This window comes from Podarcis raffonei, chromosome 3 (assembly GCF_027172205.1).
Source record: "Podarcis raffonei isolate rPodRaf1 chromosome 3, rPodRaf1.pri, whole genome shotgun sequence".
Lineage (NCBI taxonomy): Eukaryota > Metazoa > Chordata > Lepidosauria > Squamata > Lacertidae > Podarcis > Podarcis raffonei.
In genome coordinates this window covers 96170409-96192754 of record NC_070604.1, presented here as the reverse complement: position 1 = coordinate 96192754, position 22346 = coordinate 96170409, and the positions used below count along the sequence as shown (strand labels likewise).

The following is a 22346-nucleotide window of genomic DNA, read 5'->3' as shown; positions in this document are numbered from 1 at the left end:
CCAAGAGGCTTCTCGGAGCATAGGCACAATGTTCTATAATATGCAAGGAGTGATTGAAGCAAAATTGAATTTTTAAAAAGAGAGCTGGCAAGAAGGAAGAAATTATTGTGAATGTGGGTTGAAAATGCTGGGGTTATGACAGCTGTAATACACTTTGTGAAACTTGGGAATCAATGTGTCTTAACTTCCAAATAATACAAAGGAAATTTGCCTCCAACACCAAGCTCCATATCTGGTTTTCAGTCTGATAGTACAAATTTGGTTCATGCAATACTGGGTCAGGAAAATATAAAAAAGATTATTGACAGCATTAACTTAGGACTGATTCTATCATCAATGTAATTGTAAATAGCCTTTATTTACACCATAAATATTTGCAGGATTCAGCTGCGATATCCATTAGAACTTGTACCTGAATTAAAAATCTAAAACAGAGAAACTGAGACATTTAGGAATTCAGAAAATAGCACGCCACATCCAGACTAGTACCGTATAACTGGCAAATACTGATTATTTATTTGTAAGATATATCGGTCACCCTTCAGCAAAGATCCCAGGTCAAGTTACAAAAATAAAAAAATACATAAACTATAAAATATAACAAATTACTGCAATAAATGAGGAAAAATGTATTTGCCTAGTGAAAAATGTTGTGTCAGATGAGCCTCTCTGGGAAATTCCACAGCTGAGGTGCTACCACCAAGAAGGCTCTTTCTAGGGTTGCCACTGATCATAACATCAGTGGGGGCTGAAGCCCATTGAGACTAGAAGGAAGTCAGGGAGACCAACAGCAGGTGGAACCGGAGACAGTGACAGACAGAACCAGATAACTCTAGATTTGTCCCCATCCGCTTTTGAGTTCCACTAATGCAATACTGAGACCACGCAGGAAAAAGTTGTCAGCCAGTGTCCTAGACTGGTTGTGAGGAAGGAGTTAGGCAGGAGGGTGGAGGTTGGCAGGACAATTCCCATTCACCCTAATGGACCAACCTCCATTGCATTACATGGGTGATGGGGCCTTTGGAAGAGACCCGCTAAAGATGGCTAGGCATACTTGGGATAGCAGACAAGAAACAGGGGTAACTCTCTTGCCCTGGCGCCACTTTGAGGATGGGTGCTATATTTTGTTTAATCACCAGGAGGATTTGTAATGAGAGAGTCTTACTCAAAGAAATGTTTAGTGGAAAGCAACCAAAGTGAGATAAGTTCCAAAAACAACACCGGGGGGATGTGGTTGACAACCTGTTTGTTCTCTCAGGTGTCTGAAAGCAGCAGAATAGACAGACTGGCAACAAATGCTGCCTGCTGTGCATGGCTGCAGCTGTTACATTACTGTCAGTCAAGCAGCCTTTGGAGGCATAGGAGTCCTCAGCAAAGAAAAGGTGGAGAAAGCCACACAGGAACACCTAGGTTCTTGCCAGCTGCTGATGCTGCCGGAAACTGGTGCTGCTGGTTCACATGGCATAGGGGTGAAGGTGAGGGATCCTGGTTCTTCCATGTCTTTGAATTGAAAAGCTGTGCCATTGGCTTTGGAGGAAAACGTGGGAAATTCAGAACATAAGAAGCAGCCTTATACCAAACCAGGACCTTGGTCCATCTAGCTCAGTACTGAGTGGCAGTAGTTGTCCAGGGTTCTAGAGAAACATCTATCTTAATCCTACCTGACAGGGCCAGGAACTGGGCATGGGACCTGCTTAATGCAATGGATGTGGTGCTCTCCTAATGAGCTGAATCCCTTCCCTCTTCCCCCAATATTGAGCAAAGGGGTAACAGATGTAGCTCATGTGAGAAGATGCTCATTAGGAGTTATTAAGTGGACAATTTTAAAAGGATACTCTTTCTGGGGTGCTTTTCTATTCTGAATGACTCTCAACTCAATACCTTACTCTTCTTTTTGGTGTGTGTGTGTGTGTGTGTGTGTGTGTGTGTGTGTGTGTACCCAGTCATTTCCCTGATGTCTTTGTTTATAGACTTATCTGTTGGGAGAACATAGCACAGTCATTAAAGAAATCCTCAATCACTTGGAGTTCAGGGGCAGCTCTGGTTCCAGTTCCTGTTTGAGTTATTGATACTTGGCCAGCAGTAGCAACAGGTGGAGCAGAATGTATGATGCTCCCAAACAGTGCTGGCTCCCCCTAGCCTTCACGAATGCATTTTGTGAACTTATCTATATTTTGGACAGAGTGGAATCCTGGTCAACTGCATCTCACTTATCACAGCAATTCTGTTTTTGCTGGGGGGACACTGATTTTACTCATTAAATAAAATGAGTGTGTTAGTGCACAGCTTTCTCAAATTGTAGGGATAGTGGCAGACACTCATTGATCACGGTAGGTATTCAATTTGACCACAACCATGACCATAACAGGTGCGACACAGGAGATGTCTTGGTAAAACACGGGACTATGTTTATTTAAAGGTATGCAAATTATCTTCTGTGTGACTGTGTGGAAACCTAGCTATTAACCAGTCAGTTCAGGCTAATGGTATCACATGAAAGGGGGTGGCTTAACTCCATCCCCTTCTATCAGCCCCACACCTAAGCATGGGTAGGGAGGCTTTCCTGACCCATCCTGTCTCAAGGCCCAATAAACCAGTGTGATTGTCACAGGTTAGCCACAAAGGGATTCCTCACCCATCAACCTAGAAGGCAAGCCTCAGGATTCACCTTGCACCTGCTCTGTGAAACTGCAGCCCATGCTTACCAGGTATGACCAAATTTATTAATACTATTATTATTTAAATTTCTATGTCACTTTTCCATATGAATATGCTCGAAGCAGCTCACAAGGGTGCTATAAAATGCATATCAATACACCGTTACAATGACTATCAGATACTAAATCATTTCAAAACACTCCAGCCAATAACTCGATTTGATTATATGAACATTTAAAGACATCAAAAAACAAAGCATCAATCAAACATATGCATCAACCTAGTCGATACTGCCAAACCATCAAATTAACACAATGAGAGAAACAGAGCAGAGTAGTAAAAACAAACAAACCCACAAACAAATATAAAAACCCCAGTCAGTGAGGTCAATAAGGCAACTTGAAAAAACATCCTATTCAGCCCTCAAAAGGCAACCAGTGAAATTTTCAAAGTACTTGGGAAGGGGAGCACTGCAAAGAACAGAAGAGGCCATCAGAGGGGCAGAGTGGGTTTTAATAGCCCCCTGGCCTCCAAGGTTCTGGCATAATGTGTGAGAGCATGCTATGTGACTAAAAGCCATGCCAAGATTTCAGCCTTGGTGCAGCTGTAAAGGCCCGCTGCTACCAGAGCCCTGGGAGCTGGATGGCTAAGCAGAAAATGTCCTGGACCCTTTGGCATTCTTAGAAGAGTGGGAGAGAGGAAATTCAAGGCTGAGGCAAGGGCTGCACAGCCCGGATGAATCCTCCTTTGCACACCTTGATTAAGTGCTTGCAGCCCTAGCACGTTCCTGAAGAGCATTTATGCCTGAGGGCTTGAGGGTTCACAGGAGTGGAGAGCCTGTGGCCTTCCAGGTGTTGCTGGAATCCAACTCCCATCATGCCTGACTATTGGCCATGTTGGCAATGGCTGATGGGAGCTGCAGTCCAGCAATATCCATAGGGCACCAAGTTCTCCATCCCTGATGTAAGGGGTATGGGGAGTGGGAGTGGGGCTGAGAGGCCACCTGAAATTGGCCAAGCCAAGTGGAAATAAGGCAACTTGTCCTGCCAAAATTAAACAGATAGGGAGGTGACTGGTAGCATACCTAAATGGAGACTTGTGATGGGGACAGAGTTATGGAGGGAGGTGCCTGGTCTGTCCCTTCTAAAAGTCCTCTCCCTCTTCTTCCTCTTCAGGGGGAGAGTGAAGCAGCAGACAAGATGCTGGCCATGGGAATTTGGTGGGACTTAACCTGTTTAGGAGAGAGAAAAAAACCCCACTGTGACACCAGACCAGGTAACAGTTTCTAAAAACTGCTGGGGAGATGGAACAAGGAAAGGAAGCCAGAATGATAAACGAATGCCATAATTTCAATATTTTAAAAATGGGAAAAGATAGAATCAATATTTCTGAAGAAGAGGAACTTAAAGAAGTCACTGAACTATCTGAAATGAAAAGGATGTACCCGTTGGTTCTCAAAGACAACTGCAAATAAAAAAAGCAATGGAAACTTGGGTGAAAAGAAATACAGTTGGAATTATCATTTTATATGAAGAGGATGGTGTGTGGAATGTAACGCTCAGAGACAGTTATAAATGCAACTCACTTATATACTGACTATTCCCCAAACTGTTTAAACTGATGACCTGTGATTTAAACAGATTTATTTCCATTGGCATAAATGCAGCTAAATTGGCTTAAAGTCAAGTTCCTTGACTTAACTGTATTGAGGATAGTTACTTAGAGTCAATCAGTATTTGCTTTGATTTATTTGTTTTTAATGGGTTCAGGAGCTTCAATGCACACACAGATTTCTGTCTGCAAAAACTGCCCTATTAAGCGGATCCACCTGCATCTTAGTTTGGTTCCTCACCCCTGCTCAGGAATGAACTATGCAGTCTCATGTGAAAGAGATCCACTTGTGCCCTTCTGAAAATGCAGAACTCTGGATTAAGGAAATCATACAATTAATTCATTGGAGAGATGAAAAACAAAAAACCACTCCGCTAATCACCACGGTTTTCCTAGTGAAATGGTTCTAAAATGTTTCATTCAAAATACAGCCACCCATACTTTCTTTTTGTTGTTCAGGTGAGCCCAGCAGTGGACCCCATTTTCTAATTTGCTTCTTCCAATATTGTAACAAACTGTGCTCTCCATGAAGCCTGCCTTGTTCATTCTAGTACGGGGGGTGGGGGGAACCAAAAGAATATGGCTTTGTGTACCAGAAGTGTGGCAGCTCTTCAGAGGCTGTGGTCCAGATGGATATCTCCAAGGACAGGGCCTATTCAGTAGTGGCCCTTCCCAGGAAGGCTTGCCTGGCACCATCCTTGTGCACTTTTCACCACAAGATAAAGAGCTTTTTGTTTATTTATTTCACCACATTTCTATACCACTTGGTTGTAATAAAACCTCAAAGCAGTAACCTCTGCAATCTGGACTTTTGTATTTTAAATGTGTTTTTAACTTGGGGGGTGCACTAAGTTCTGCTTTTTTTGTACTTATGTACCCCCTGTGGGTTTATGTTTTACTGTGTATTTCAGTTGTGTTTTTTTCCTTGTTTATTGTAAACTGTTCAGTTGTTATGGAATGCCATAAATGAAACCACAGAGAGCAATGCAGTCTTTTCAGAAGCCTTTTACATGGACGGAACATGAAATTTGGCCCGACCAATGTTAGGACTCGCTTCTAAGTCTGCTCTGTTAAACCCATGTGGGTGGATGGCATTAGACCCAGGCATCTAATTATCAGATATCTTGTTTTTCCTTGCTCTCTAGTTGGGTAAAGTCTGGTCAACACATGCAAGCTATCACATGCTGCACTGTTAGGATAATCTGCACTGCTTCAAGATTGCAAGTGTGTCTGTGGGGCAGGGGAGGTGATTGCATTTGTGGATGCCACCCCACTTGATAAACTCAATGCTGGTTTTGACCTTCAAAGCCCTATGCGGCCTAGGACCCTCGTACTTACGGGACTGCCTCTCCTGGTATGTCCCGCAAAAGTTACAACAACAACAACAACAACAACAACAACAACAACAACAATAATAATAATAATAATAATAATAATAATTTATACCCCCCCCATCTGGCTGGGCTTCCCCAGCCACTCTGGGCAGCTTCCAACAAAATATTAAAATACAGTAATGCATCAAACATTAAAAGCTTCCCTAAACTGGGCTGCCTTTAGACCTCGTCATGTGTACACATTGCACATGAGCAAAGATGTCACCTGAGAACTCCACGTGTCACAAGGCGAGTGTAACACTTAGACCAACTAACCAACAAAGGCATAGAAAAGAGGCAGAGGATGCTGGCAGGCTGGTCCACAGTGACTTCAACTCAGCACCCGCCTGTTCCCTATTTTCCTGTTTGCTTACCTGGAACCTGGTTTACTGGATTCCCCCCCCCCCCACTTTTGGATCCTCAATTGCTCCTCCCAGTGAGACATTTTGGAACACCTCATTCTGCTCAGCTGCACTCAACATCATTTAGGATAGAATTTTACTGGGAAAAGATATATGAGTCAGAGCGAATTTTAAACAATTGGAGGTGAAAATAATTTGCAAACTTACCTTGCGCACAGCATTACATTAGTTTTATGAGTTCCAAAAACGTGTCTGAATTTTAACATTCCCCTCTCCTCCCATCTCTGACTCACATAATGTAACATAATGAAATTTTGAATATGATTTATGTAATGTAGAGCTTAAGTTGCATTTCCCCCCAATGTTTCATCAAACCATCAATTTTTTATGATGTTTATATACAAAAGAAACAAATGGTTGGTGTTCCAAAGGTTAATATTTTCAATTGAAATTGAAACATATTTTAAAACTGGCACATTAAAAAATGAAACAAGCAGTCTTGTTAATCGTTTTGTAATTATATATAGTTATTTTAGTTAAATTGTATTTTCAGCTGAATTTTATGGTAAACCACAATTTTACTAAGAATTGAATCAAAGAATAGTATACAAATACTGAAATAAACCAAAAGGAATTGTGGTATGTTAACTTAAATAATTTCATGTCAGTCAGATTATCCAAAATAAAAATAAAGCAAAATTTAAACCATCCATGTTTATATTCTAAAGTTTTTAGAGAGTGATAGTTCCAATATCTTAGGAAGTAAATAACTATTCCAATTCAACCCATTAATTTAAAAGGCACTTCTTAAAATCTGCTAAACCCCCCCCCAACAATCCAGAAGGAACATGTGACTTCTTTAAAAATCAGGGCAATCTAATCTAGACCACCAGACAATAAAGAAATTAATTATATCAATCAGTCAGATTTTTAGTGTTGTAGCCGATGGCCATTGCAATATAAATCATAATAAACAAACACAACCCAATAATAAGTTAAAACATATCCCATTTTCAGAACTATGAATTATCAAAACAGAAAATTGTAAAGTTCCCCAAATCACGTAGATTAAAAAAAAATCCCCAGTGGCCTCAAATCAAATTCAATATGAGCATGTCATTGTCACAGCACACACATGGCACAGCAGAGTCAGCCTAAATTGAGCTCTTGCAAGTCCCACTGATATCGTAAGGGGGTGATTTGCAGTTCAGTCCTGGACACGTTTCCTCAGAAGTAAATCCCATTGTTGCACAATGGGTATTGCTCTTAAGTGAGTCTGCAAAGGATTTCAGCAATAAGCATGTGTTTCATTCTCCCACGGGGCCTAAAAAGTGTCAAACTTTAATGTGATCTTGTTCTGAGCTAATAGGAGTTATGCATAATATTATATAACAAATTATATGACAAGTGGCATTGCATTGTTAGCCTTCCAAAGGTATCAGACTTTCTTTCTTTCTTTCTTTCTTTCTTTCTTTCTTTCTTTCTTTCCTTCTTTCTTTCGAAAAGCATTCAAGTAATTGATAATATCAGATCTGAGAGTGGTCTCTAGAAGAAATTAAATCTGGGGACTAAATATGAACACATATATAGGCATATATTTGAAATGCTTCCTATTTTGTGTGATTGATATATAATATATATATTACATTGCATTATAAATCTTTCTTGAACTTTGATGTCGGCTGCACCTAGTTCAATGTAAGTAAATTATTCTCTGTGCGACTGCCTTTTACTGTATGGGCTGTCCACTAAATAAGATTTAATTTAGAAACAGAGAGAAATGGTCAATAGTCTTATGAACGAAAGGATGCTTGCAGCTGGAAGCAGGTCCTGAAAACAAATGCCGTTTCTGTCCTGCTTTGCAAAGGTCGGCGCAGCATCTTAACAGCAGCGGCTGTCTCCAAACGCAGCCCGTCTCCCTCTCTCTCTGTGTATATATTCAATTAGGGAATAAAACCAAACTGAAGGGGTTAAACATTGTCTGTATTCCCAGTTCCTGGTCCCCCTCAATTCCCACTGGGTTTTTTTTAAAAAAAAAAATGTAACGAGAAGAAAAGCAATTAACGGGCTTAGGAAGTAAAATTTTCCATATGAGACTTTGCTTTGCAAAGAACCACGGATTCTTTCCAGGGGATACGAAAGGAACTGAGCTGAGAGGTTTTAGTTTTTTGAAAACCACATCTATATATGGTTATATTTATATATATATCTTAGAGGCTAGGAAACAACTCCGCTAATATAATAGCCAAGACTATGGCCACCGCAAGCAGTCCGTAAAACAGAAGCCAACACAAGGAAGATCAAATGCCCATTTATCAGCACCAGAGGAGAGTTTGGCTTTTTATAACGTATTGTTCCCTATTCCCTGTGAGGCAGCTTTGTTTGATAAAATGCTGAGTGCAGTGTAAAAATATCCCTTCTCTCTGTAATTTGCACTCCTCTCCATTTAAAGCTATTCTTGCTGCAAACGAGAATTGAAAGCTGCTAAAATTAAGTGGTGTCAGTTTTCAATGACACTTTAATGATAGAGCGCTCAGCAAATGAGATGAGAATGAATCCCAGCATCTCGGCTAAAGATAGTAACTGGCGTTAAACAGCATCATGCTCCAGCTAGGCTACACTTCATCTGCTTCATTCATATTTAGTAAGGAGCCGAAATTGGGATGCTGTAATTAAAATGGTCATAAAGGGAGAAATGTAAATGTCTAATGCAGATAACGTGAAGCAACACAAGCTGGATAAGTCAAAGCTCCTCATAGAGTCGTCACCTTAAGGAATAAAGGTCATTAAAAATAAATAGGAAACAAATTATCTATTTATTTATGCAAAGTAGTTGCACAGAAAAGCTACCAGAGTGGGCTTGCCCACAAAACCTGTGTCCTCAGGCGTACAATTGGAAAAGGCACGGCACAGAAGGAAAAGGGGATAAGGAGGGAAGAGGAAAACAAACCCAGGAACCAAATTGTTGATGGTGCAGATAAAATAAATAAATCAAGAATAAGTCATGATGACCATCTCAGATGGAAACAGGCAGCTCACACTTCAACAAAAAGGGCATGGCGACTCCTAAGGAATAGCACGGCAATCCTGATCCATGACTCTCAGGGTTCTAGTTTCTTGAAAACGAGCCTACAGAAATAAAAACGAGGGGGGGAAATGAGGAGCTCCCGTGCCTTATTAAAGGCATATGGCATGCCATTTCACACAAGAGTTGTAAAAAAAACTCTTTGTCTACATAGGGCTTTGGCAGCAGATCTTATGAAATGCCTTCCATTAATTTAATGTCATTCTTTCTTGTCTGAGTACAGACTAAGAGCCCTTAACAGGTTACTTAATTAATTAATACCTTTAATTGGACACCCTAGGAACTATTGGTTGAAGGGTGGTATAGAAATGTTTGAAACAGGCATTTATGGACAAAGTAATAACTGTACCTCGTAATCTGGGTCTGGAGAGGCAAGACCCCCCCTGCACCCGAATATGATTGTACGAGAAAAACATACCGTAAATTTGGGGGACATCAAACTACATGCAATGTTAGTTTGGCTATAATACAAAATGTTACAGTACTTGCGGTAATTTCTAGTTTTGTCTGACTTGAAGTTCTCAGTCATTTCCATATTAGCCTGTATACTGATTTTAGGTCCATATTTTCAAGTGTGGATATGCTGTCCATTTCAAGATTGAGACACACTTTTAAGAACTTAGTAAATGTTTGGAAGCACCTGCTTCCATTCCTAGTTCTTATATGTTTAGCAAGGTCAGTCTCTGAAATCTTGGATGCAACGGGATGCACACAATTGGGATACAGAGAAAGGGCAAGGGACAGAGGCAAGGGTGGATGAAGCAACCATTACAGAAAGGATAATATAGTGTAGGATCCCTACTTTGAAATAATAAAAAATTAAAGGTGCCCTCTGTGAAAATCCCTGGATCTATCTGCCTACAATTTGGCTGGCTCAATCCACCATGAAGCAGCTGCTATGACAGAAAATTCCATCCACTTCAGTGAAAGGAAAAAGAAAGCTGTAGCCTCCCTCCCTTTTTTTTTTTACATTCCCCACTATAGTAAATGGGGACTTTTTAGGATCTAATTTGATCCTAAACAATGAGTCAAATGAGAGCAGCTGTGAATCAGATTGGGCTGCTTCCCAAAGTTACAGATACAAGAGGAACCTTGTGGCTGGTATATAGACCCTTTGATATGCAGCCTAGGCTATCAAGATCTACCAGTTACTCCAGGACATACCGGTATTTGTTGCATATGAACTGTTGCCCTTCCTGTTTGCTCCAGTCTTCCCTTAGTTCTGCTTGGTTTCTAAATGCTTATCGCAGGTGGCCATATAAGGAAATTTCCCAATAATAGCCTCCCCATCCCCACTACCTCTGTGCTAGTAACTGTAACTAAGGTTGTAGTCCAAACAAAGTGGGCACTGGGTGGCCTGGGTTTTGCCTTCTATGTAACTAACCACCTTTTCCATTCTGCAACAGTGGGGTATTAATATTTCAGGCTACAAAGACGTTTTAATCAGTGTCAGCCATTTTGTGTAAATAAGCATTCTAAACATCATACATTGTGCTGTTTTTTTGCTAATTCACCAAAACAGTCCTAGTAGTTTGGGTTAAATAAGCAAAACAGCATTGGTATTTATTGCAGAGTAAAGGCACCGTGGGTTAAACCACAGAGCCTAGGACTTGCCGATCAGAAGGTCAGTGGTTTGAATCCCCACAATGGGGTGAGCTCCCGTTGTTCGGTCCCAGCTCCTGCCCACCTAGCAGTTCGAAAGCGTGTCAAAGTGCAAGTAGATAAATAGGTACCGCTCCGGCAGGAAGGTAAATGGCATTTCTGTGTGCTGCTCTGGTTCACCAGAAGTGGCTCCCTTGGCCAATAAAGCGAGATGAACGCCGCAACCCCAGAGTCAGTCACGACTGAAGAAGAAGAAGAAGAAGAAGAAGAAGAAGAAGAAGAAGAGGAGTTTGGATTTGATATCCCACCTTTCACTCCCCTTCAGGAGTCTCAAAGTGGCTAACATTCTCCTTTCCCTTCCTCCCTCACAACAAACACTCTGTGAGGTGAGTGGGGCTGAGAGACTTCAAAGAAGTGTGACTGGCCCAAGGTCACCCAGCAGCTGCATGTGGAGGAGCGGAGACGCGAACCCGGTTCCCCAGATTACGAGACTACCGCTCTTAACCACTACACCACACTGGCTCTCTAATGGTCAGGGGTCCCTTTACCTTTAAACATATTCATTGCAATAACCACTGTGGCATGTAGCTGTCTCCAGTAAAGATCTTCAAAGTAATAGTAAGACTGTAAGATATGTGTTGCACAATGGATGAAACAGTCTTTATTCAGGGTTGGGGAACAATTGGTTAGAGTGTGGTACTGATAATGCCAAGGTTGCAGGTTCGATCCCCTTATGGGACAGCTGCATATTCCTGCCCACAGCGGGTTGGACTAGATGATCCTTGCGGTCCCTTCCAACTCTACAGTTCTATGATTCTTAACCCTATATTGAGAAGTACTGGGGGAAAGTTGTAGCTCAGTGGTAGACCATCTGCCTTGCATGCAGAATTCCCAGCATCTCCAGGTAGCTCTGGGAGAGAGCCCTGTCTAATAATACCCTGAGGAGCTGCTGCCAGTCTGTAGACATTAGTGAGTGGGGTGGACTAGCAGTCTGACTCAATATAAATATACTAAGTTCATAGTAACCTATGTGTATGTTGATTTCATTGCGAAAGGTCAAACTCCCCCAAACATTTTTTTTAAAGCAATGTTTTTATTTATTTTCATGGTACAGAAGATAAATTTTGAGAAAACAATTTGTTACGACGGTAAACAAAAAAAAAACTTGCCCTGACAAAAATTTGTTGACTTCAGCAGTGCTTCTCATTCTGCAGTTCTCAGACTTTTATATCCTGACCTGCTCTTAATTATAGCCAATTAAAGTCTTTGCATTCCAGTCAATGGGCTTTACATTAGGTACATGATTCCTTGGGAATGTAGCAATAAAGCCGAAAGACCAATGCAAAGCGTTTCTGCACGGACCTTTCACACACACACACACACACACACACACACACACACGGAAAAGCAAGGAGACAAAATAACTATTGAGTGAGACAGGAGGATGGGAGGGAAATCCAGTATTGCATCAAGCACTAGCCTCAGGTTCTGTGACAGCAGAAATAAGGTGACATGGAGCCATACATGAGTGGACAACATGTCAGCTACACAGAGGCCTTTTTTATCCTCACACATGTCCCCTAACCGGCAGCTTACCCCCTTCAGACACAATGTTAAGAGACGCAGGAAGAATGTTCTCTTTTTGAAAAGTGTCACATAAAGTAGCTTACCAGCTTGGTTGGCAGAAAATCATATTTTCTGATATCTGATGTCACATTTTATTAGATTTAGGCTACTATTATCCTACTTACTTAGGGGTTTAAAAGTATCCTTTTTATAGCTAATGCCACAGGTAGAATGTTAAACTGGTGGCGGGGTTTTTTTGCAGTAAAAAGATGAGACTGTTCTTTGCGTGTGGCTGTAGATTTTTTTAATATTTAAAAAAATCTTTCTTTTTTAGTGCCCTAAACAGTGCATTTTTTTATCAGTGTTTTTCATCCAAGGTCCTTTAAAACTTTTTACCTGTTTATTAAAGTCTTCCATTACATATAACTTGATTCTCAGTTGTGAGATTAGACATACGAAAGAAATCACAATATAATATTTGACACAGTTATAAATGATGTATAAGAAACAAGGATCATTCTGATGTCTTTTTAAAAAGTAGATTGTTCAGAAACAGTGGCGTAGCGTGGGTTGTCAGCACCCAGGGCAAGGCAAGTAATTTGCGCCCCCTAACCCGTGGATTTGCGCCCCCTAACCCTAACCCCCAGATGTTGTGCCCGGTGCGGCCGGCCCCCCTGCACCCCCCACGCTACGCCACTGTTCAGAAACCGCCCCCCTCTCCGAAAAAACCAGGCACTTACACAAAATAGGAGACAAAAAAGTCAACATCCCTCCCCCAGAACCCAGGGAAACAGTGGTGGCTAGTAGCCCCTGGACCTAGTGGGGCAGCCTGTGGCCAATGAGGCCATATAGGTGGGTGCAATAAGGTCACATGGATGGGAAAAGGGTCACATGGGTGGGGCCAAGTTGTTTTGGTTCTTTTCCCATCCTCCTCCCTTGCAGAGATGTAAAAACAAAAGAATTGCAGTACTTACTAAGGTTGCCATGTGTCCTCTTTTTCCTGGACACACCCTCTTTTTCTGGGGTAATGTTTCTTTCTGGGGAGATTTTTTAAAATTTGCCAAAATGTCTCTGGCTATACTTTCTGGATGAGACATAGACATAGACATAACTGGTGGTTGAAGATTTACTTTCCTCTTCTCTTCTCCTGTCTCTCTCAGCAATATATCACAGCTTCTGTAGCCTACATATAGTAGGGGTATTTAAAATGAGTCATCATAGCGTCCTCTTTTTTTCAGTTTCAGAAACCTAGTGTCACTCATGCACTAACAGTGAAATCCAGGACAAGTCTCAATTCAGTAGGGTTTATTTCCAGGGGAATAGGCTTGGAACCCAAATGATTGATAGATTGATGATAGATAGATAGATGATAGAAAGATAGATTTAGCCATATGAGAAATGTTTTAATTAATTAATTAACAGTCCCAGTGAATGGGTGCTATTTCCATTCATACACCGGTCTCCTTAAAGACTGCCATATTTTGCTTATCCAGAAGCAGTGAAATGGAAGCCAAGATGCTGCTTCAGGGCGATTGACTTGGATTTCAGTGCTGGCTAACCCCATTCATTTGTTAGATTAGAAAGCTGGAAAAAGGTTTCTGTTCATTTTGTCAGCTTGGCTTTGGTGATGCAATGTCCATTCATTTGAAGGACCTTCATATGGGTTGAAGTTTGGCAGGTGACACAAGAACTGGATTGTAGGGAGGGCTCAGGGGAACAGGCGGGAAATAGACACCAATTGTGCTCTCAGAGTCAAGCCAAGAGGCAGCAATGGAGTATCAATCAGAGGAGAGAATCTAGGCAAGTGGGAGCAGAGAGAGTGGAACTGGAGAGGCTGGAAGAGACTCAGGTTGCAGGAGAGAGCTGTGTAGGATTTTGGAAGGTAGGAGCAGGGAAGAGCTGGGAGCCTTTGGAACCAGGGCTGAACTAAAACTAGGAGGTGCATAGAATGAAGATTGACTCCTTTGTGTAATGACCTCCCTTTCTTCAGCAATTTTTCAGACAGCCCTGTGAATGGGACCCAAATGTTCACCAACTCAGAATGAAGGCAGGAAGCAGTGCCCTTACATTGACTTGGTTTTGTTAAATCATCAAATGCCAAATCTGATCAGCTATGTGGTGTCATCAGGAAGTTTTGCATTCCAGCCCTTACTCCGTTTTGGCTTTGTGACATCATCCATACTGTCAAATCTGATTGCCTGCAGGATGCGACATCATCATATCACCTATATAATCCCTGAATTGGCCAAGATTTCCTTAGGAAAGCCTCCACCCCTGTTTGGAAGGGAAAAAATTTACCTGTGCTGCAGGCAGAAGAAATAAATACTTGCAAGCTGCATGTGAACATTGCAAGGAAATGTAAACCTTGGAGGAGGGTCATTAAACTTTTCACCAATCCTAAGTCTCCCCTCTTACCCTAAAAACTAACTGGTGAAAAAAACGGTTTGCTGCACAGCACACATAGATGGACACCAGCCAGCAAAAGAGTGGGCCAATTCATATACAAGTGAACAGCATGTGTACAACAGGACAGAATGTCAGAGATAAAACAAGAGCCAGAAACAAAGAACCAAGAGGTAAGATTGATGGGACACAGCAGAGCAGAGCCAGGAAGACTTCCTTGCTCAAAGTCTCAGCTCATACAGCCCTTCATGCCATTTTACTGGTGAATGCTGGTATGCTTTTTAAAATATATATATATATTTTCTATACAAAGTTTGCATAAAGTACTCACAGTTGGGCAGAAAGGGATGGTATGGGATGCAATGGCACACAGCAAGAATGAATGGAACAGTATAGACCTGTGAGATTGAGATAGAATGATCTGGTCAGCCTATCCCTCTTAAAGATATCTCAGGTTCTATCTGTTCAGAACTGTTTGAATACTATATATAAGCCTTTAGACGAGAGTAACTATCCCTACTTATAAAAGCAGTAACAGGCACTCTTGGCTCAGAGAGGACCTTCATCCTATTAAAAGCAACTGACTAGGTTTAGTTGCATTTCTCGTTGATATCAATGGGACTTCAATGCGGTGACTGAGTTTTGCTGGATTTTGCCCATGGGTTTTGACGCCAATGGAAAACTCAGTAAACTGTGGGGATGTCCTGATTGTGTCCTTCATCGTTTAACCCATCAATGAACTGTCTCAGCAAGGAGAATGGTCTTCATTACAGAGGTGAATTAACTTGATAGTTGCCTGACTCTTGTTCATTGCATAGCTTTAGGAGTTGAATGCGTGACCTCCAAGAGCGCCCTACTCCAGTAGAGATTTTATCTCACAATCAGCTGAGATTGAGAGTTTACCAATATTTAAAGAATGCCACCGAGCACCAGGTTCCATGCGTTTGTCTCCTGTACCCGTCCAATTAGAAAAATAATCCATTACAGAAAATCTTGATTAAAGAGTTGACTTATTCTCTGCTTTGATTAAAATCCAACATTACACTGAAATCAATTGTTCGGTCTTTTTGTGAAACCTTTATAAAGTGCAGATAGAAGACCAATTGGCCGGTTCTCCCTTAGTTCCCACTCACCTTTCCGTGTCCTCTGATTATAACATCCAATGAAAGAAGGAGCCATTATTTCGATTGCTTCCCTCCATCACTCTTGCTGCTTTTTTTTTTTTTTTACACAATGCAGGCCTGCCTGTCTCTGCTGAACTTGGGGCTCACTTTCTCTCAGTGCAATCCTTTTTAAAGGCCCTCGTGCCAGTGGCCATCACAAAAACATATTGTGACAACATGGTCCCTGGGCAAGTTACGTGTTGCATGATAAGCAAGCTTCCCTTTTGTTTGCTTGAACTTAAACTTATTGCCGGTCAGTTTCATTAGATGACCCCTAGCTCTGGAGAGCTTGCAGCGAGTGAATAGCATTTTGAGAGAGATGGGCTCAGATGTCTGCCTGGCCATCATCAACTGTGCCCAACTAAAGCATATTTTGATTACAACACGGAGTTGCGGGAAATAGCATAAACCAGCCCTTGTCCTTAGCTCCCCATAGTTCCAGCCTTTGAGTTGGTTCAGGGATGGGCAACCTCAGGCAGAATGTGGTCGTTTCCCACTCAATAATGACAGACACGGGTTCTTTCAGAGGAAGGTCAGAATTTATTCACCTGTGCAGCGGCAGCAGCGAGAATCATTTCTCCAAGGCTGTGCCCCGTTTGCTCTTTGGGCCTCCTTTTTATAGTATGTGACAAAAAGCTTACACAATATTACTCAAGCAAGCAAGCAAAGAAAGTGGAACTTTACAGAAGCAGGCAAAAAACAAGAGCTTCTCTAGTCTTCTCTCCCCCCTGGCCTGTCCTGTCTGCCCTAAACTGTGATCATGTGCAGATTTCTTGCCCAAACTGCAAACATGCAAGTTTAAAAATGGACACTAGTTCATGCCGTCTGACGGCACAGAAGACACCAGTTAGCTCATCTTCTTGTGACTGACTTTCTGGCATAAATGGCTTATACGGCACTTTCTGCTAGTCTCCAGGGTGGGGGCTGTTGGGGGAGATCTTGCCTCATTCTACACCCTCACTGGGCCTGCTTTGCACCCTCACTGAGGGTTTTTGCCTAGCTGGAAATGTCCTTGAACTCTGATAATGATTTTGTTTGCCTGGATGAAGAACATGGAGAGACGTGTGACTATGCAGATAGGGAGAGGTGTGTGAGTATGCAGAAATTAGCTTCCTATACAAACCAAAACATTCACATTTGTTGCCCACCCACTGCTGGTATGTGGCGTTCAAAAGGTTTCCCAGAAGGGATTATGGCAAAAATTGGGTTTAGATGTGACAAGTTCCAAAGCCATAAACACCGTAAGAAGCATAAACACAGGACCTCCACATGCACAGTGGGGCTGCCGCCTCTCCCCCCCCACTCATGTGCCCCCAAAAATTGGCTTGGGGGTGGGAGTGGAAAACCTAAGGGTTGTGCGGAAGGAGAGGAGGCGTGATCATTCCTTCTGGCAAGCTGAAGTGCTTGCTGTGACAGAAGAATCAGAAGAGCACAACTGAATTCTTCCCTCAGAGAAGACAAGTGAGACCTGCAACAAAATGTTGCAGTTTGAAGGGTCTCCTATTTAGGGTTCTGACCATGCCCCCTTTGCAGTGTACTCCACTCCTTTCTCTCGCCCCATCTGACTTCCTGTTTTTTTCTCCCAGGAGCCAGTCAGCATGTCCAGGCCTTGCTGGGCTTTTGGTTTGTTTCCTCCCTTTAAGAGTCCCCCCCCCCACTTAAAGATTGTTTTGTATTTTTTAGCGTCTTGACTTGAGGTTCCCCACGTCTGCTGCTATGTTCTTCTTGTGCCTAGATGGTACTGTTTTGGCTACATCAGGACAGGCACATGGATAATGTGCTTGCGATCAGTGTGCTTAAAAACAAACCCCTGATGTTTATCTGAGTTGCTTTGTGCTCTTTCCTCTTCAGCTGTAATTTTGATTTTGAGTTGCTCTGTATAAAACAATGCTCTGTGTCCATCATTCTCTATAGTGGGGGATCCAAAACTGGCTATAGCTTTCTTGCCATTTGGTCAACAGGGATGAAATTTACAGGCCCAGGAACCTCTGCACAGTGGACTAAGCCTTCCAAACTGCAGGCAAATAGAACTAGGGGCTTTTTGTGGGGGGCGTAAAGGAGATTGTAGGGTGGGGAGTTGTCCCTGGTTCTTTCTTATTTTAAAATAATTAAGAGGTGACTGGGTGGTGTACATTTTTTAAAAAAGCTTTGCAGATTCACACCAGCTCTGATACTTCTCTTTGTAAGGCCTATCTAGAATGTTGCCTGTGGAATTCTGAAGAGCTCTGTGGTTTTCCTTTGTTAGAGCAGAGCCACAGAAATATTTTTTTTCAACCTAAATGAAGCTTTAAACTTTAAAAACAACAACCCTCAACTGCTGTGCTATAACAAGAAAACAAAGCAGCTCAGAGCTCTTCCGAACTCTGCTGGCAGCATTTTCACAACCTCATTTCTTGCAGAGCCAATGGATCTAGAGAGCTATAGAGCTATAGGAAAGCAATGGAGTTGCAGAATATGGGGCCTGATTTGGCTCAGGGGGGTTTACTGACATTGTGCTTTGACTTGGGGTGGGGGAAGAGATGCAAAATCACCTCAATACAATACCTTGTGTCATTATTCAAGCCCTGCACACAGCTCATGCACACTCATTGTATATTAGCACAACCGGACAACCTACCGCTATCAAGATGTTGCTGGACTCCCAGCTCCCATCAATACCAGACAAAATGGCCAGCATCTGGAGGCCACAGGATTCCTTTCCCCTGTATATAGCATGATATGATGGAACTGGCTATAAGAGAATCAGGCTGCATTCACACAGAGGGCCTAATTATTTTTATGTAGTTGTAAGGCAGAAGGGAAGCAAATTTAGGAGCCAACGCCTCAAATCCTTTTGAGAGTGTCCTTTTGGATGAAGATGTAGAGCACACCAGAGAAGACGTGCTGGCAAACGACAGAAAAATAAAAGTGGCAGAAAGTATTTCGTCCCAACACTTTGCTATCGCGGAAAAGCATCTTTTGTGTAATTAAACAACAATGACAAAAAGCCACTGATTGTGGCAGAAGAAAAGAAAAGCAGACGAATGGAAAGCAGAGGGAAAATGTCAGCTGCAAAGCTCTCATTTTGGAAATCTACAATGTGGTGATTGATAGGCCTACTATTTTTCAAGCTCTGTCACAGCTGAAGTATAAAGCTGTCAGCGCACATGATAATGATGGATGCGCTAAAACATGCAAATAGCATGAAAAATCATTTCTCACATAATTTTGGAAGATGAGAAGAGTTCTGAACTGAGGGGGGAAAGGGGAAGAGAGGTCATGCTTAACATTCAGCCAAGTGGAATGGAAGGCTGCCGGGCTGCTTCTGCCGCCTGTGCCCTTAATTGCTAGGCAAGTTAAACAATGAGTTATACGGGCGCTCTGCAAATTTTCCCACAGAAATTGTGCTGTGTGGCCCACTTGGAAAGGGGAGAGGGTTTATTATGAGGGTTGAATGGGTGGAGTAGGGAAGGGGGGAATCAGGATAGAAAACATACTGGAAGAGGTTATCCATGCTAGCAAACCTTCGCTGAGGAAACAGGTGAGGAAAAACCCAGAATCACTTGGGTGACTCTGTCGCTTTAAGAACGTGCAGAGTATTTCAGAGGTGACATTTACAGTTTACCATCAATACGGGGGTGTTTCAGTTAATTAGCTACTTTTATTAACACAAAGTCCAGTAAAATCCTATGTAAGCATTAAAACGGTAAATCAGAGCTATCCCCAGACAGATATCACTCCTGTGGTGAAGCACTGTGACTTAAATAGGTAGTGCCAGTTCTCAAGTGAGGGGATAAGTATGTGTAACTGCATTCTCTTGCACGGTTCTCCTGCTACCCTTGCATCTTTCTCTCCCTCTGTTGAAATTATTCAGATTGTAAACTCCTCAGGGCAGAGACCTAACTTTTTGCTTATGTTACTCTGTAAGGCAAAATACATTGATGGATATATTACATACCCACACTAAGGCCGCAACTCAGTGTAAGCATTTATAAGCTTGTGCTGTTAGTGCAAGAACAGGTTGCACAATTCAGGTATGTGGGCTTAAGTCCAAAAATTAAGCTGCTGACAGCCAGTCTCAAAAAGAGATACATAAATAAATAATATATAAGCAATATTGGCTTCACTCAAAAAGGTTTTGAGAACTAGTTAGGGAAAGAACATAGCTAAGTGACAGAGCACATGCTTTATGTCATGCAAGGCTTGTGGACATGGCAGGAATTTGCAGAAGAATTTTATTATCTCTCTTAAAGAAGAACAGAAGAGCCATCCTGCAGGAGACAGTGATGTCCATCGACTCAGATGGTTTCAAAAGAGGATTTGACAACTTCATGGAGGATATCAGTAGCTACTAGCCATGATGGAGGTGATGGAGTATGCTTCTGAAAGCCAGTTGCTGGAAACTTGAGGAGGGGCGAGTGCTCCTATTTTCAGGTCCTGTTTGTGGGCTTCCCACTTGACTCCCCAGTGGCCAACCTGGGTTCTGTGGCACTCTGTGTGAGGCCCAAAATGGGCAACCACCCCCACCCCTCAAGCTGCCTTCCTAAAAGTGGGTAAGGGGGTGTCTGGCTTTGAAAAGAAGGCGCGAGAGCCTCATGCCTCCTTCTGGAAGTCCAGCGTCTTGTTTTCGGGGCTTTGAGGTGACACCCCCTTGGCTTAGTGCCCAGTGCATGCACACCCCTCGCACAGATCTAAATCTGCCCCTGTGGGCCCTATTCAGTCCTTGGTTCATGTATAGAGGCAGCACAGGTATAAAGTAGCTGTAGGGCTGTGCTTCCAACGTCATGCAGCTCCCTCCAGCTTTCCACATGATCAGCAGGGAGTCTGCTGTACTCATGTAGACTCCCCATGGGAAGCCGAGAAGGAATTTAGGACAACAGAGGTCTAAAGGTTTGGCCCCACCACCCCTTTCTACTTGCCCTTTCACCTGGGAGTTACGACAGAACAGGGCCCTGGTGTCTCTTCATTTGATTACTCCACCCTGGAAGACACTCCTCTGAAAATGTGAACTGCTGCCATTAAAATGGATTTCATTAACCTTTGACAGCTCGTTCGTACCTGCAAGTCATCACTCCAGAGCTGCAGTCAAGGAACTAATAGTAAAATAATCGTGCATGTGTGAATCTGCCCCAACACATCCTACAGGAAGCCTGTCAACCCTATTGTGAACTTTCCACATCGTGAGGGAAACAATATTTACAAAGGTAGAATCTAAGTTAGCATTGCCTCTTGCTCTTTTGGGCATTTTACAACCTAAAGGATTCATGCTAACTTCTCTGGAGCAGCAAGAGCCACGAGACAGATTAATTTCCATATCCTTTTCTTTTTTTAATGTACACTTCAGTAAAGTACAGGCTGCATCCCATCAGAGGTAATTGTTTAGAGGGCTGGCCCCTCCTTTTGCTTTCTATGAAAATGAATTGGTACCATTTACATGGCGCTCCTAACCTTCAGGTTGTCCTTACCCCAGCAACACTACTCCTATTGTACAGACATGTTTACTTAGACAAATCTAATTTACCCTTTGTTAATGTGTGCTGTCTTTACTTTCTATATTACATTAAAGTAGAAATAGAGTTACCACTCCCCCCCCCCAAAAAAATTATCTTGCTTAAAATCATTCAGACGCTATCACCAAGGGAATGCATTACCAATTCCCTTCCTAGTTTATAACCATCCAGTCTACTAACTTGACCTTTACCTAAACAGGTCTATAATTGCAGTTAAGATTATATAATTTACAATAACAAAACAAAAAAAACCCCAACACTGTTGAAGGAGTGCTACTGGGCACGAATGTCTCGTGGCTATTAAATGCATCATTCATCATGAGAAAAAAATTATTCTTATTCACGCCGACATTTTAGCATAAACTGTAGTACTCTCGGTTGGCACTTTTTAAAAACGTACCCATTAATCTCAATAGGAAAGCATAAGTCTCACCCACCTATTCTCTGAAGTTTGGATGTCACTACTGTGTACAATAAAAATTGTATATTCATGAACTCCATTTGTTTTATGCCCTTCTCTCTGTCAAAGTCTTCCAAGTAGCATATGCTTTGCTCTGTGGAGAATACAATCAAATTTGTCTGTCTTGTCATATTGTCATCAAAGTGATAGTATCACGATTAGATTAACATTTTGTGAAGGAGCTGAAGGGAGGGAAATGGAAGAGGGATGGATGTGTGGTCGAAAAGTCCAACCTTAACCCATTAGACTACAATGGCTCCGGCTCCTCCTCTTCCTCCCCCCCCCCCTTTCCATTCTTTCAGTCCGTGGTACCCAAAAGTACAAACGGTAATTTGGAGTCTTAATTTTAACAGTCTGGTTGTCAAATTACAACAACCCATGCTGAAATCAGCTACTTCACAATCTAGGCCTGCCAGGTAAATTTTTGCTCAGATTAGCAACAGGAATTGGGAATCGGAATACTTTGGAATTCAAATATTTGGAAATGAAAACGCTTTCCTTTCTTTAGGAAAGTCTATGGGATTTAAATACTTTTTAAAATAATTCCCTGAGCCAGTGACAACAGCTTGCTGGC

General features: G+C 42.2%; 1 long non-coding RNA gene across 1 annotated transcript; it reads right to left on the bottom strand.

Moving 5' to 3' along the window:
* Window positions 1–13339: 13339 nt before the first annotated feature.
* LOC128411646 (uncharacterized) lies at window positions 13340–15908 on the bottom strand. Its single transcript, XR_008329865.1, has 3 exons — window positions 15794–15908; window positions 14992–15058; window positions 13340–13440 (listed from the first exon to the last, which is right to left on the bottom strand). It is a non-coding gene; the product is annotated as an uncharacterized LOC128411646 (long non-coding RNA).
* Window positions 15909–22346: the final 6438 nt, after the last annotated feature.